The 13,469-nt window shown below is 47.2% G+C and overlaps 1 protein-coding gene and 1 pseudogene across 4 annotated transcripts in view; one reads left to right on the forward strand and one right to left on the reverse strand.

Moving 5' to 3' along the window:
• The window catches only part of LOC117974324 (uncharacterized), a 136,496-nt gene that overhangs the window by 8,760 nt on the left and 114,267 nt on the right, over positions 1–13,469 (forward strand). The window contains exon 3 of one of the 4 annotated variants that reach the window (XR_008624860.2): positions 12,003–12,403. The exons of the other annotated variants lie outside the window; for them this stretch is intronic. The gene's annotated coding sequence lies outside the window, so the exon portion shown is untranslated. Of the gene's footprint in view, positions 1–12,002; positions 12,404–13,469 lie in introns of those variants that run through there. 4 annotated transcript variants of the gene reach the window in all.
• Positions 12,942–13,469, reverse strand: part of LOC129397435 (small ribosomal subunit protein eS24-like) — a 121,309-nt pseudogene continuing 120,781 nt past the window's right edge.

The raw sequence follows: 13,469 nt of genomic DNA on the forward strand, positions 1-13,469 counted from the left end.
GGAAGAGAGATAAAAGAATGGTTTCTGCGAGCACAAGAACTGGCGTTATTGAAATTAACATTTCCCCCAAGTTTTATAATGTCTAGGCATGCATATTTAAGTGTCTGCCTCAAAAGCTCATCCTAATAACCAGATGGTGCATTTAATTTCCTTTTTTTGTTCTCTGAGCAACATGCAGCTTCCTGCACAGCCCTCCTTGCAGGCAACTGCGCTGAGGTGACAGTCCTCCTGACTGCCAGCACAGATCCCCAGGGCCTCTGAGAGCCCTGTATTCTGGGGGCAGCCTTTCCCCCTTCCATTCAGCCCCAGCTGGAAGGGGGCAGTTTACACACAGGGCTCCTGCCTTAGCTTAGCTTAGCTCCTGCCTAAGCACAGGGCTCCTGCCTTAGCTTCTCTAGGGAGTCTGGCTCCCTCTGACCCTCTAGACCTCACCAGCTGAGGATCAGGGCCCCGGGGCAGGAGCCAGGGCCAGGGGGCATTGGGGGGTGGTTTGAGAGTGCAGCTGTGGAGGGGGGCAGGGCAGGCCCAGGAAAAGCTGCTCGGGGGAGACTGCAAAGAGATGGCAGAGTTAGGACAAGAGGGCCAGGCATTGTGGCTCACACCTGTAATCCCAGCACTTTGGGAGGCCGAGGTTGGCGGATCACCTGAGGCCAGGAGTTTGAGACCAGACTGGCCAACATGGTGAAAACCTGTCTCTACGAAAAATACAATAATTAGCCAGACGTGGTGACACCTATAATCCCAGCTACTCGGGAAGCTGAGCCACGAGAATTGCTTGAACCCGGAAGGTGGAGGTTGCAGTGAGCTGAGATTGTGCCACTGTACTCCAGCCTGGGCAACAGAGCAAGATTCCATCTCAAAAAAAAAAAAAAAAAAAAAAAAAGAGTCAGGACAGGAGGAGGAGGGAAGAGAAGGGAGCTGTGGGGCAGCAGCCAGGGCCTTAAAGGCACAGGAGAGGAAGCTTGGATTTCCAATTCCAAAGGACATGAAGACAAAGTCACACACCTTTATTTATCCTGCTCCAGGTGAGGCGGGGCTTTGTGTATTTTCCTTGTTTTCCTTTTCCTTGTGTTCAGGCTGTTGTAGAAACAGGTAAGCAGGGGCTCTGTGTAGCGCCATGTTCTGGGGGCCTTCAGGAAGCATGGGGTGCCCTGGTTTCCTTGTCTTCATGTCCCCCTTTCCTCCTGCCACCCCGACTGTGCACCCCACCTTGTCCCTCAGACCATCCTCCTGGAGGGGCCTGGCCAGGGCTTGTGTCCTTGCTAGTCTCTGGGGAGGAAGACTCTGTGGCTTGAAAGCCTGTCAGCTTAAGTTGCAAGGTGTAGATGCCTGGGAGGGTACGTGCACGGCCCTCTTGACTGATCCATTCATGTTTTTCTTTTTTGACTCTGTTCTATGTTGTCCTGATGGAGGGGTAAGCCCCTGCCTTCTGCCTTTCCTGCCTTGGACTCTTGCAATTGGGCCAGATGAGAGGGTCCATGTGGTCTGGGAATTCAAGCAATGCAGGCCAGGCGTGGTGGTTCACACCTGTAATCCCAGCACTTTTGGAGGCCAAGGCGGGCAGGCCAGGAATTTGAGACCAGGTGGCCAAATAGTGAAACCCTGTATCTACAAAAAATACAAATTTAGCCGGGCTTGGTGGTATGTGCCTTTAATCATAGTTATTTGAGAGGCTGAGGCAAGAGAATCACTTGAACCCAGAAGGAGCAGGTTGCAGTGAGGAGGAGGTTGCAGTGAGGAGGAGGTTGCAGTGAGGAGCAGGTTGCAGTGAGGAGGAGGTTGCAGTGAGGAGCAGGTTGCAGTGAGGAGGTGGTTGCAGTGAGGAGGAGGTTACAGTGAGGAGGAGGTTGCAGTGAGGAGCAGGTTACAGTGAGGAGGTGGTTGCAGTGAGGAGGAGGTTACAGTGAGGAGGAGGTTGCAGTGATGAGGAGGTTACAGTGAGGAGGAGGTTGCAGTGAGCCGAGATTGTGTCCCTGGACTCCAGCCTGCACAATGGAGTGAGACTATGTTTCCAAAAAAAAAAATTAAAAAATTAAAAAATAAAAAATTTATATAGAAAACAAAACACAAAACTTCCTCTTGATTTGCTTTTCTTGATCTTGCTTCTCAGAGGTAACACTGGGAAGGGTTGGGGTATACCTCTCCACACCTTTTTTTTTTATTTCTTTTTATTTTTTATTCTATGTTCTGAGATACATGTGCTGAATGTGCAGGTTTGTTACATAGATATACATGTGCCATGGTGGTTTACTGCACCTATCTACCCGTCATCTAGCTTTTAAGCCCCGCATGCATTAGGTATTTGTCCTAACGCTCTCCCTCCCCTTGTCCCCCACCCCCGACGGGCCCTGGTGTGTGATGTTCCCCTCCCTGTGTCCATGTGTTCTCATTGTTCAACTCCCACTTGTGAGTGAGAACACGCAGAGTTTGGTTTTCTGTTCCTGTCCACACCTTTTCCCTCTGTGCACGCAAGCACATGTATTTGCACATAAGTGTTTATTGTAACCTTTTAAAAAAATAAAAATGGAATAATGCTATATTTATTCTTTGGAAAGCCTGCTTTTCAGGCAGCATGTCTTTGACATTGCCTCATGTTGGAACCTGGGTACCACCTTCTTCTCCCAGCAGTTATTCTGATGTGTGGATGCACTACGCTTCGTTTAACCAGCCCTGCACCGATACGTCTTTGGATGGTTTCCGCCTTTTCCCAATCACAGACGGTGTTCTGACGAATTTCCTCGCACACATCACTTGGTGCTCTGTGCGTGCATTTTTGTGATATGTTCCTGGAGGTAGGCTGTCTAGGTCAGAGGGGGATCTGTGCTTAATTTGCATCCTGTGCAAAATTCCATCCAGTCATCCGGCTCCCCAAGGGCTCACATGGTACTGTCCTCTGTAGACATCATCTTCTGCAGATGATGGCACGACCGCCTCTCTTTCTTTTACTCACACCAGTCTGCACCCTGGTGTCCTGGGGGGGTCCAGCCCCTACCCGCTTGTCTGCCCCCAGTCCCCCCAGCCCCTGCTAACAGGGACTCTGGCTTCTGAGCTTTGGCAGACTGCGTCACTCTGGAGAAGTTTGCTTTCTCAAACATTCGTGGCAATGTTACTGCAAATCACGAGGCCTGTGTTTGCCTTCTTCAGACCTCAGTTTTCTCATAAGTAAAATGGGGATAATGTGATGCTACTGTCTGCATCCTAGAGCTGCCATGAGGGTTCAGTGAGATCACTGTTGAGAGCACGTTCACAACTCCGGCCTTGTGTGCAGTCAGCACGTGTGGGGCAGGGCTGTTGCTGATACTTTGTTGACTGTCATTGCTAGACTGTGGCTTTACCAGGGGCATTGTCTTTAGTGCCAAGCCCAGAGCCACCCCTAGTACCTGCCGTGTTTATAGAGTGATTGAGTGGCAGGGTCAGAGACTGGGGCAATGGCAGCAGAAACAGAGGAAAGAAGTGGGGCTTCTAATAGGTCCTGAACCAGTGGCCCTTGAGATGAAGCCTTCTTGCCAAGGTCTAGGGCTGTGCTTTGTGTTCTAGGCCCGAGACTGGAAGCTAGGCCTGGCTGCAGCCCCCGCTGAGCTGGGGAAGTGCAGGTCAGCATCCTGCTTCATTAGGACACCTCCAAGCCCAGCTTAGATGTGGATGCCAGCTGACCCCCTGTTTACTCTGAGCCCAGACAGAGGACAGGGAAGTGTGCAAGGGTGGGGACCCCCTCATCACAGCCCTTGACTCTCTAAGGCATATGGGTTTGTGCACGTGTGTGAGCACAGCCGTGGCTTCTCTGAGTTTCAAGCTCGAGGTTGTGTTTACGCAGGGTTAGGCTTGCCAGGTAAAATACAGGAAGTCCAATTAAACCTGATTTTCTCATTAACCTTTTTTTTTGGTGCAAATATATCCCATGCAATATTTGGGACCTGCTTACCCTAAAAAATTATTTGTTGTATATCTGAAATTCAAGTTAAACTGGCATCCTGTCTTTTCACTTGCTACGTATGAGAGTTCCGTGTGGGGGTTATCAGTGTGCATTTGTGAGTTCCCATGTGAAGGACTCTCTCCAAGTGTCTGTAGGTGCCAGGATGGAGATGGACAGAGAAGATCCTCTTGGGCTGCTTTAGTGGTACCTAGAGGCTGCGGGGTTGGACACTTCAGCCCCAGGGGCCTGGGCAGCACTGTCCAGCACCTGCCTGCTCCTGTCTTCTTCACGGGGGCTGACTTCCCTGCCACTTCTCTCCAAATACGGTGGCAAGAGCTATCCCATCTGCCCCCATCTGGAGCTCGGCTGCCCAGCCAGATAAGATGGCAAACAGTGTGCAGATGGCTGCAAAGCTTTCCCCAGCTCTTTCTGCAAGGGGCCTGCAGATGAAATGGAAGCCCTCATCCTTACCGCCTCCCCCTTCCAGAAAACCCAGGCAACAGCCACCTCTGAATGCTGCTTTAGAAGCTTCTCCCTCATGGTGATTAAACCACCCCAAACAAATAAAGCACTGCATTTCCACCATAGGCTTGTTCACATGCACGCAGCCAATTGTCTTGGATCCACCTGTGTGCCTGATTCATCAGGGTGAGGGGTTCTCCTCTGAGGTGCTTGCAAAGAGCTGCTTAATTTTCATCTGAAAGACTCTGTAGAAACGAGGCCCAGCTTTGGAAGGAAGCCCTTTCTCCCTCTTTAGCAAATTCTGTGTCATTCTTTTTTTTTTCTTTCTTTTTTTGAGACAGAGTTTCACTTCTGTTGCCCAGGAGGGAGTGCAATGGTGCAATCTCAGTTCACTGCAGTCTCTACCTCCCGGGTTCAAGCGATTCTCCTGCCCCAGCCTCCTGAGTAGCTGGGACTACAGGCACCCACAACCATACCCGGCTAATTTTTTTGTATTTTTAGTAGAGAGGGAGTTTCACCATGTTGGCCAGGCTGGTCTCGAACTCCTGACCTCAGGTGATCCACCTCGGCCTCCCAAAGTGCTGGGATTACAGGTGTGAGCCACCATGCCTGGCTGGAATTCTGTGTCATTCTGGATACTTATCATGACTTCAAGCATCCAGGACTCTGTCCTGGGTATCCTGAGCCTGAGGGTGTATGTGTGTCCAGCTGGCTTGGAGGTTGTCTACAGGCAGCTTAAACTTGGCCTCTGAGTCCATGGCAGCCTCACATGGGAAATACCACCAAGGAGCCTCATCCTGTGCTTTTAGGAGATAGTTTCTATTTAGTCATTGCTGAATCTGTTACAGACAGGGTCTCAATTTCTTGCAATTCCTGTATGAGGTGGGTGCTGTGATTATCCACAGGTTCACTTGTTCTCTCTGGCCTCTTTCAGGCTCTTGCACTTCCTTTGCTCTTTTCCTGCCACAGGGCCTTTGCACATCCTGCTCTTTCTGCCTGGAAAGATTTTCCCTCTCCCTGCCTCTTTACTGGTCACAGTCTCATCTGACAGTGGAGTCAGTACATCCTCAGGGACGTCTGGCCACACTGACTCAGTCACAGCAACCCCCTGTTATCTGCTTTCATGACACCAGGTGCCTCTCTGTGGTAGACACTAGCTCAGCTATGGATTCCTATTTCTGTGCATGTCATCCTTTACCTTCAAGACTGTGGTCACCATGAGGACCAGGGCCATGCCTGTTCCTGATTCTCATTTGTGTCTCTGGTGTTTAGTATATGCTCACCTAGAATTTGATTAATGAATGACGGCACACCCATTTTACAGATGAGAAAGTTGAGGCTCAGGAACATTATGTAACTTGCTCAGTATTAGGTACTGATGGTTTGAAGCCATCTGGCTGGTCGCTGGGTGCACACTCTTAACCACTTCACTATGGTTCTTCTCTCATGGTAGCTCTCCAACAGCAGGAGTGAGAGACAACTTTAGGACAGGTGTAACCAGAATCCCAGGGGTTATCCTAGAAGGTGGTGTCAGGAACATGCTTGCCTATGGGCCTCCTTACTGTATTGCATAAAATACTCAGTTTTTCTGACTCGCCTTTAGTAAAGACCTTAGCAATATTTGAAACACAGTTGTCAATAGGAAAGGGTGGGTGTTTACACTTTTTTAAAAAGGAGTCTATATCATATTTATCTTCTGGTCTGCCATGTCCCCCTGATCTTCTTCAGCTTCAGTTATGCAAAATTAACACTTCTTCTCTTGACTGCCTCTCTCTTACCTGTTCAGTTTCTTTTCTGTGTTCGAGATTGCTTAGAATTTTTCCCCATTACTGCAGCCTGCTTCCCACCTGTATCCCCCAGCCAGCTTGTTCTGGATTTTGTCAACAACAGTTCCAACGTTTAGTGAGGGCTGGACTGAAGGAAAGCCTTGGAAAAGGCTGTGTGATGAAAGGTGAAGATACCTAATGTGCAGGCAGTCATCAGGGTTAATTCAAAGGCTGGAAGAAGGGCTGACCTGGAGGACTGGAAATGTCTTTGAGCTGAAGGTCGTGTGCAGGTGGAACGAAGAGGGTGAGCCTTTTGGGGTGAACTGCAAGTATTTGATAAGATCCCTGTCCCCATGGTTGGGGAAGTCTTGATAAGCATCCTCAATGTGATGGGGGGATTAAGGAACCCCTGGCTCTACCTGCCCAGCATGGCAGTAACATGACCCAGCCAAGTTATTGATTTTGGTTGCCCAGCTGTCATCAGCTCAACATCTTCTGTTAGTTATAGCTGTAATTTGCATTAGTTGTCAATGCCAGTTTTGACTTTCCTAGTCAATAAAGTGTTCTGAGAGTGGTGACTAAGGCTGAGCACTACCCATAATCATGAGTATTACACAGGCAAGCCCCCTTGCCCACCCACCCGCAGGCAATGAGACACCCTAGGAAATCTCTCAATTCTTTGGAGGACCCCGAATAAATTCTCAAGTCCATCTGTTCATCTGTCCGTCCATCCGTCCACCCTTCCATCCATCCAGACATGCATACATCCATCCACCCACCTACCCATCTATCCACCCACCCACCCATCTATCTATCCAACCCACTCTCTTATGCACCCAACTATCATCCACCTACCCACCCACCAACCCATCTGTCCATCCACTCACCCATGCATCTATCCACCCATTCACTCATCTACCCATCTATCCACCCACCCGTCCATCCATTTATCTATCCCTCCACCCCCTCACCCACTCATCCATTTCTCCACCCACTCAGCCATCCCTTCACTGACTCAACCATCCATTCATTCATCCACTTGCCCGCCCACCCATCTTTCCATCCACCCATCTATCCACCCACCCACCTATATATCCATCCATCTGCTTGTCCTTCTGTTCATTTATTCCACAAAGACTCGTTAACCACCTGCTAGATTCTGGGGAGGTACCTGCTCTAGTAATTGAGAGCACGGTCTCTAGAATATGATTCCCTGGGCTCAAACTGAGCTGCCTCCTAGCTAGCTGCTTGGGTAAGTTATAGAAACTGTGCTTTGATTTTCTTATCTGAAAATTGGCTATTAATAGCTTCTACTCTTGCAGATATAGTGAGGATTAAATAAGATGTCATGTTAAAAGTGCATCATCGACACTCAATAGAGATTAGGTTTTACCATTCATTATTATTCTTGGCAGATGCTGCAGATAACGTGGAGAGCATACGAAAGACACATGTTTGAACCAATAGTGACATACAGGTGCTAAGTTCTGCAGTAGGGGAAGGGCAGAGAGCCATGGAGAGGGCCTGGCCCAATCCTGGAGCCTCAGAAAAAAGTTCCTCGTTGAATTGCTGTTTTAGCTGAGACTTGTGGGATGGGTAGTAGTTGGAGATCCCAGACAGGATGTGACCAAGTTAGCCAGGGAGAAATTTGGTCCTGGCACCCATGGCAGAGTTGAGTGATCCAGTCCTTCTGTCTCCTCTGGCTGGAAGTCCACCAGATCTGGGAATGTCAAGTTGGGGGAGGGGGCTGACAATGATCATGACCTTCACCTGTCCTCACATGTCCTCTGTGTATCTGCAAAGCCTCTGCCTCAGTCTCCTCTTCTGGAAAGTGGGATTGGAAACCACATCTGCTTCTCTCCCAGGACTGCTAGGAAGACAAGATTAGATGGCAGATGAGAGCTCTTTGAAAATGAAAACATTCTGCTATTTGAATGCAAAGTGTTCTTCTTTGCCTGTGATGTTTCCTAAGCTGTGAACTCATGCTGGACCTCCAAGATGTCTATTAAAAAAAAATAGCAAAGTGGTTGGGCATGGTGGCTCATGCCTGTAGTCCTAGCACTTTGAGAGGCTGAGGGGGGTGGATCATTTGAGGCCAGGAGTTCGATACCAGCCTGGCCAATATGTGAAGTTCCATCTCTACTAAAAATACAAAAATTAGCCAGGTGTGGTGTCATCTACCTGTAGTCCCAGCAGCTCAGGAGGCCGAGGCACAAGAATTATTTGAGCTCAGGAGGCAGAGGTTGCAGTGAGCTGAGATGGCGCCACTCCAGCCTGGGTGACAGAGCGAGGCTTTGTCTGAAAAAAAAAAAAAAAAAAAAGCAAAGTTAACACTTCCTCCATCTCTCCCCTAGGGGAGGCAATTTGTCAAAGATTGTTGTTGGATTTTACACACAGGGAAGTCTAAGGAAGGTGTGGAAACCAGACCAGGACTCCAGACTCTGGTCTCCCTGTTTACAGGGTCTTAAATGGCGGAGCCACTTTGGGTTCTTTCCACAAGATTGCTTTGTAAAAAAACCAAGAAACAAACAAACAAAAAACTCAAAAAAACAGCCCTGACCTAAATATTCACAAGGGACCTTAGGCAATATCAGCAAACAAAAGTGAATGATGAGTGGAATCTGTCATCTTTACAACTAAGACAGCTCCAGAGTTGAAGCAAGTGGAAATATCTCTAGACAGAGATTTGGGCAGGTTTTGCCAGTTACAAACTATGAGAACCTGGGCAGGTTTACCTCTCTGAGCTTCTGTGACCTTGTAAAATAGGCTGCATTGCACTAAACGTGCAGGAGGAATCCCAGGATCCTCCTGTGCACAGGGCTGGTTTCTTCCCATCCTTTTCTTTGTTCTGCCTCTCTCCTCCTCTCCAAGAGATGAATACATCTGGACCCAGTAGGGGCCTATGTTTGCAAAAGCTCACAGGTGATTCTCATGCAGCCAGCCTGGCTCTGGCACTGAGTTCTTGGACACTTCTGGAGGCACATTTACTAGTGAGGAAGGTCACTGTGTGTGAAAGGCATGATTCATCTTCCATTCCTTTCTTCCATGAAGCAAGGTGCATGGGTCGACTGAGCTGGGAGAGTCCACAGTGTCAGCCTCCCCCACGCTTCCCTCCCTCCTTATTCCTTGTGTGCTGTACTTTGTCTTGATTTCCTGTACTCTGCACCAAGCCAGGAGATGGTAAGATCTCAAAAAAAATCATTTTTTTGGGAAATGGGATCAAGAGGGTTTTGGTTTGCTTGTTTGTTTGTTTGAGACAGGGTCTGTCACCCAGGCTGGAGTGCAGTGGCATGACCTTGGCTCACTGCAGCCTTGACCTTCTGGGCTCAGATGATACTCCCACCTCAGCCTCCTGAGTAGCTGGGACTGCAGGTGCACACCACCATGCCTGACTAATTTGTCTATTTTTTGTAGAGATGAGGTTTCACCATGTTGCCTAGGCTGGTCTCAAACTCCTGGGCTCAAGCAGTCCTCCATCCACCTCGGCCTCCCAAAGTGCTGGAATTACAGGCATGAGCTGCTGTGCCTGGCCAAGGTTTTTATTATTATTATTATTATGAAACATTTTCAATATACATAAAAGTAGACTAGTTTAATGAGCTACCATATACCCATCACATAGGTTTAAAAACTATTAAAGTGTGCAATATTTACTCCATTTTTTTCTGAAGTATTTAAAAAATTGTTTACAGTAGTTATGTAATTGCATCATGATATTCACCCCTACGTAATTTACTTTCCCTCTAAAAACATGAGGGCATTCTTTATATGATCATTGTCATACCTAATCAAATTACCAGCAATTCCTTAATATCCTCTAAGATCAAGTTTACATTCAGATGTCTTGTCCTCAAAATGTCAATTGTGATTATTTTTTTCTTTGAGCAAAGATAATAAGAGCTCAAGATTTAATGACAGAGATTCCATGTTAGCCCTGATGTCTAAGCTCTGTGGTCCATTGTGGCTTTACTTGAAAGTCTCAGGCTAGGCGTGGTGGCTCACACCTGTAATCCCAGCACTTTGGGAAGCCAAGGTAGGTGGATCATGAGGTCAAGAGATCAAGACCATCCTGACCAACATAGTGAAACCCTGTCTCTATTAAAAATACAAAAATGAGCCAGGCATGGTGGCGGGCACCTGTAGTTGCAGCTACTCAGGAGGCTGAGACAGGAGAATCGCTTGAACCCAGGAGGCGGAAGTTGCAGTGAGCTGAGATTGCACCACTGCACACCAGCCTGGGTGGCAAGAATGACACTGTGGAAAAAAAAAAGTCTCTCACTGTGGTCTCATAATAAAAGGACACTCCATTTCCCATCTGGGCCCTGCTCCTTAATGTTAGCCCCCTCCTGTGGGGAGGAGGGGGTGACCTTCAGCACAGGTTGAAGCATTCCCAGGGCTGGCTCTGATCCCAATAAAGCCCATCGTCATGAATGAATGCTTCCCTTCCAGGTTATTCTAAGTATTGTAAATAGTGCACTTGGAGAGTCCTCATGATGCCTGGGATGCTAGTGAATATTTATAGGTTTCTTTTAGTGCCTTTTTTTTTTTTAGTGTTTTCTATAGTTCCATGTTTCTACAACCCTTAGGAACATCAGAATCATGTGTGTGTGGGTGCTTATTAAATAAACCAGTTCCTGGAGCTCACTCCCAGTGACTCCCAGTGTGATGATTAGGGGCTCAGCTAGGACCTATGTTTGCAAAAGCTCCCAGCTGATCTCATGCAGCCAGCCTGGCTCTGGCTCTGGCTGGCTCTGGGAGCTGGGTTGGGAACTAGTCTTTGGTGCTATTCTGCTGAAACTTCAAGTTGGGCTCTTTGACTCCGTCTTGTATTGTCATCACTTGTATTCAGGTCTGTTCTTCCCCTGGATTGTAAACTCCTTGATGTCTGGGTCATCTCAGCTCATGAGCTGAGCTTTCAGTGGGTGCTCAGTGGAACAGGTGTTGAATGGAGTCAGGCAATAGGGAGGCCAGCGTGTGTTGGTAAGTGAGAGACAAAAATCATTTTAAAAAGAATCTTTTTGCCCTTCAGTTGTGTTTTCCATGAGTTAATGTGATTTACTCTAGTGGAAGCCAGTGCAGCTTAAGTGGAGTTCTTGCCCTGAAATGGAGCCAGGTTATGGATCAGCAGAGCTGCCAAAAGCATTTTGGGGGAAATGTTTCTGTGTCACCATCAGTTGATGGAACTCAAATTTTCACTCCCGTTCAACACCACATGGGGGCCATTCTGACTTCTGCGGAGTGGGTATGATCAGATCTTCTGTAAAAGTGTAAGCGAGGAGGCTGGGCACGGTGGCTCACACCTGTAATCTTAGCACTTGGGAGGCTGAGGTGGGCGGATCACTTGAGGCCGAGAGTTTGAGACAAGCCTGGACAACATGATAAAGCCTCATCTCTGCTAAAAATACAAAAATTCGCCAGGCATGATGGTGCATGTCTGTAATCCCAGCTACTCAGGAGGCTGAGGCAGGAGAATCGCTTGAACCTGGGAGGTGGAGGTTGCAGTGAGCTGAGGTTGCACCAATGCACTGCATTCCAGCCTGGGTGACAGAGCAAGACTCTGTCTCAAAAAAAAAAAAAAAAAGTGTATGTGAGGAAACTGGGATTGAGCTTGGGGGTGTTGTGGGATGGAGGTACTTCATCTACTGAACAAAAACCATGGGATACCAATGCTGGAGGAAGAAGCATCATCCTCAGTTTCTACTAACTTAACCACGCATGAGATGGGGACTTGGTGTCCAAGAGAAAAGCCTCTTTTTAGGTCTTCAACCTTGATCAAACCATTTCTGAATTCCTCATACACATAAAATCAGGTGCTATGAGTGGTACTGATTGGATAATCTCTCTGTCATTTCCTGTGCTAGGAAGGAAAATACATGTACAGCCACCTTCCTTGAGGGTTCGTTCTTTTGCATCAGGGTGTCTCAAACTCCTGCCCTTAAAACACCTGTAAGAGAATCATCCAGGCGGCTTGCTCACTCTGCATGCAGACCCTTTAGAATCAGAGTCAGAATCCCTGGGGCTGGAGCCACAAAATGAAATGACATTTCAACAAGTTTGTCATCATGTGAGAGAGAATAGGTGAGTATTTGGATACCTATAATACAAAGTAGATTCAAAAAGAATGACTTGATTATTTTAAATGTTGTGTTTTAAAAAATTTAATACAGAAAAGGCTGGGCATAGTGGCTCATGCCTGTAATCCTAGCACTTTGGGAGGCCAAGGCGGGTGGATCATTTGAGGTCAGGAGTTCAAGACCGTCCTGGCCAACAAGGTGAAACCCCATCTCTACTAAAAATATAAGAATTAGCCAGGCAGTAGTGGTGCGTTCCTGTAATCCCAGCTACGGGGGAGGCTGAGGCAGGAGAATCGCTTAAGCCTGGGAAGCAGAGGTTTGGTGAGCTGAGATCGTACCACTGCACTCCAATGTGGGTGACGATTGTTTGACCACCACCAAAATGGGTTCTGAGTCCAAATATTAATATGAAGGACATTGGTGACATTGTCTCAAAAAAATTAATACCGAAAAGTACAAAAAGGGAGAGAAATCACCCCAAATCTCATGACCCCAAGAAATAAACCTCCATAATATTAAGTGAACAGCATTCCTTGCTATGCACAAAGATGGCTAGAGACATGAACAGATACTTCTGATCACACAAAATGAGATTTTAAAAACAAGAAGTAGCAAATTGAATGCTGTGTAAATTTATCAGAAGAAAAAGAAATGGAAGTGAAACTGAACGAACTGGTCAACTCAGATAAATGTAGTTTTTCCTCACTAAAAATCAGTTTCTAGAACATCTAAGAAATCAAAGGTGATGAAAAATATTAAGATGTATTATATATATGTAAAAGTCTTTACAGTTGATTGATCATCTCATGAAAAATTTGTACAGTCACTGCAAATAAAGTCATTGCAAAATCTTTACTCCTTTTGCTTTCTGCCAGCACTGACATTGGCCTTTGCAGTCTCTTGACTTCATTCTGCCCTCGCATTCCTTTTGCTGTTTTCTTGAGGTCATCTTCTTCTCATGCCAGCCGTGTCTTGCAAGTCTATGTTTGAGTTCATTTTTCTTTGCATAATTCAAAGAACCAGATAAGATGCCAAAGCCCATTGTTTAACCACCACCAAAATAGGTTCTGAGTCCAACTATTAATATGAAGATGACACCCATTGTGGTCTTGTACATTTTGTTGCCTTCCTGGGGTGAAGGACATTGTTGACCATTTGTTTCCTCTGGAGCGGTCGATTGGTCATGAACTTCCTGGTCCCAATAGTTGCTGTGTCATTCATTATGGTGGTTGATCCTCAGGTAGTTAGGGAGGA

Source organism: Pan paniscus, chromosome 2 (assembly GCF_029289425.2).
Source record: "Pan paniscus chromosome 2, NHGRI_mPanPan1-v2.0_pri, whole genome shotgun sequence".
Classification (NCBI taxonomy): domain Eukaryota; kingdom Metazoa; phylum Chordata; class Mammalia; order Primates; family Hominidae; genus Pan; species Pan paniscus.